The sequence below is a fragment of the Suricata suricatta genome, chromosome 8 (assembly GCF_006229205.1).
Source record: "Suricata suricatta isolate VVHF042 chromosome 8, meerkat_22Aug2017_6uvM2_HiC, whole genome shotgun sequence".
Classification (NCBI taxonomy): Eukaryota; Metazoa; Chordata; class Mammalia; order Carnivora; family Herpestidae; genus Suricata; species Suricata suricatta.
This window is the reverse complement of record NC_043707.1, coordinates 38,501,030-38,504,150: the sequence shown is the minus strand read 5'-3', so window position 1 is coordinate 38,504,150 and position 3,121 is coordinate 38,501,030.

Below are 3,121 nucleotides of genomic sequence, written 5' to 3'. Positions count from 1 at the left end.
ATAGAAGAGAAGGGAGAGAATCGAGAAAATTAGGCTTGGGTTTAGTGAAGAAATTAAAATTAATTAAAGAGATTGACTTAAACACCCAGAAATGACTTTTCTGAGTCAGAAATATGTAAGTACCTGGGACGTTCTATCTGAGCCAGGATGAATCTGTTTTTAAAAATTATGGAGGTTATAGTTCTGATAGGATCAAAGGAAGTGAAGATGAGGAAAACCAGGAAGAACCTCAAGGAGAAACCAAATGTGCATTTCTTTATCTTCACAGTCAACCAGGCTATAGGCCTAAAGTTTGTCAAACTGTGCATAGTCTGGACCCCACTCTCTTCACACTGAAACAGTACCTGCTCTTCTAAATGGCTAGCCCCGTAGGGGAAAATTTTGCCAGCCACAGAGAAGAGGTGCCAAGGAAAGACAAGGAGCTACAACAGGAAAGGGACAAATCCTCCTTTAACACATGACTGACATCAGCTCTCCAAGTCAGTGAGCAAGATGAAGGGCCTCGAGGCTGTGAGGGTATGTGTGTGGGGGGTGTGTGTGTGCAGGGGGGAGGGTGTTGAAGGACCCAGGGACCTCGCCAGAAGATGGAGAACTGAGGTGGGGGTGTGTGGGGAGGAGAGACACCATCTAACAAGGATGCAGGATGCTGCTCAGAGGGGACCCACTGCAGAGTCTCAGGAATGTTCTGGATGGACAGGATCTACAGTTTCTCTAGTCATCAATATCTTCTCTGACCTTTATGTTTTTAATATCTTGATAGAAAGCTTTTACAGCAATAAAATAACATTATATAATATATAATGAGAAAAACAGAGCTATTGGAAAAAAAGGAAGAAAATGAACACTGACATATAAGTGGCCAGAAATAACCAGTTATATTTTGCTTGCATTTAGTGGAAGGATATTTTTTCTATAAATCTGCAGAGATGCATACCTTATTAAAATGCTTTTTTGTTCATATTGTTTGTTTATATTGTTTACATTGTTATATTGTTGTCAATATACTCTGAACATTTTCCATTAAGACCAACCATTCTCCTACATCATTTTTTTAAGTTGCTGTTGTACAATCCCAACACATAGACATCCATCAATTATTGAACTGACATTTAAATGATCAACATTTTGCTATTAGATACAATGCTTAAGTCAGTATCCTGATGTACAAATTTTTTGTGTACATGCATAAATATTTCCTAAAAATAAATTTCTAGAATAAAATTGGTGGCTCAAGAGTCAGACCTTCAAATCTTTGATTCTTCCCTCCTGAATGCTTCTTTATAAAAGCTATGTATTATAGAACTCATTTCCTCACTTAGGATCAGCTTGTTTAATTATGAGTGACCTTGGAATGATCCCTATACACTTCCAACACTGAAATCAGCAGTGACATGAAGCCTCCTCAAAGGTGCATACGTCACAGACCTAAGTAACGTCATGCACTGCTGCCCATTTGATAACTACATGTTACCTTGTAATGACGTGTTGCACAATTTCTGTCTTACACTCCCAAATATCTCTGAGTCCTTGCCAAGTCGACCTGGAGGATTTGTGCATCACTTAGATACTACCCGTCACCAGCCTCACACCTGCTTGATGTTATGGACAATCTGGCTTGTCCAGTGACCACTGTAGACCTTCTGAAAATGTATGCAAGCTTCATTAATAATAAAAAAAGAACAGCTCCCTAATATCCCAGACCCACTCAACAGAGACCAGCAAACTGCTGGTCATTTTTGAAATCAAGACTAGGCTGTAAGAGAAATCTGGAGAACTAGGCTCTGGGTGCTTCAGAAAGTTACTTGTTGATCTCAACTAATCTTCTCCTTTACGGATATCAATTTCTCTATCCTGAAATGCAGGGGACATGCTAGGTACTAGTTGGCCCTTTATTCACTCCTGATATTTTATAACTTAATGATGTTGCTCAGCCCCTCCTCTTCCTAATCACTTGATAAATAGCTTCCTTTGAGTTATTTGGGGAGAGATACTATTGTGTGAATGTGTGAATGTGTGTGTGTGTGTGTGTGTGCGCGCGCGCGTGTGCTTGCGCACGTGCATGTGCATATGGTTGTATGCGTATTTGTAAGAGAAGAATGCGAACATCGCCCCTTCTAGAGAAGAATGAAAATTCTCCAAGAGGAGGCACAGTGTATCCTCCCTTCCCTCTTCCTGGTACAGATTCAGGCCCCACAGCACACAGTGGGTCCTCAGCAAAAGATAACATTACCTCAGCTAATGAGGGTGGAACCTGTGTGTGTGATTCTGTAAGCACGTGGCTACTTACAATAAATGTGCCTTGTTGTGAGTGTGTGTCTCCATGTGCTAGGTATCTGGAAGGTAAAATGAATGAAGAAAACCAGATATATCAGATTCACATATGTAGGACAAATTTGGGGGGAATCAACAGGAGACTTGGGGACAGGATGCTCAGAATGAGAGATAGCTTGGAACAGACACCATTAGAACTCAGGCATGACAGTTCAGTGTCAGAAGAGAGCCCTGCTCCTTGTGTGGCTGCTCAGAATGATAAACTTTGGAGGCCATTACAAACAGCTATTTACGTTCCAGGGATGCCCCCTACATATAATCACATACACACTCATAGCAGCACATGGTATCATGATTAGATAGATGATGTCTACACTAAACCCTTCTGTCTACAGGTCCTACTCACGCTGGTAGGATGAAGAAAGGGCAGATTTAGCCAATGATGTAAACAGTCAAGAGTGGAATTGAAAGTTATTTAATGGGAGAGTAGGAAATATGCATTCCTCCAATCCAGATTGCCTCTTCAGATGAACCCTGAGCAACTGAGGACCAGCAAAGCCCCTAAGGCCTTCTGCATGATTTAGGGGCTCAGAGGACTCCTCAGAGTATGTAAGGTAAAGTGTCATCAAATGTATATTTAGGATGCTAGTAAGAGAGGGGATATGACTCAGTGTGAAAATATACTGACTGTAATATCTATGCAATGAAGACACAGAAGCAGAAGAGGAGAAGGTAGGCAGCACCTGGCAGTCAGCTCCTCAAGGGCATAGCTTCTTGAAGACATGGCTGTGGACCCTATCATTTCTGCTTGGTCTGAGCCTGGAATGATGGTTGAGGGACTTGGCTCTGG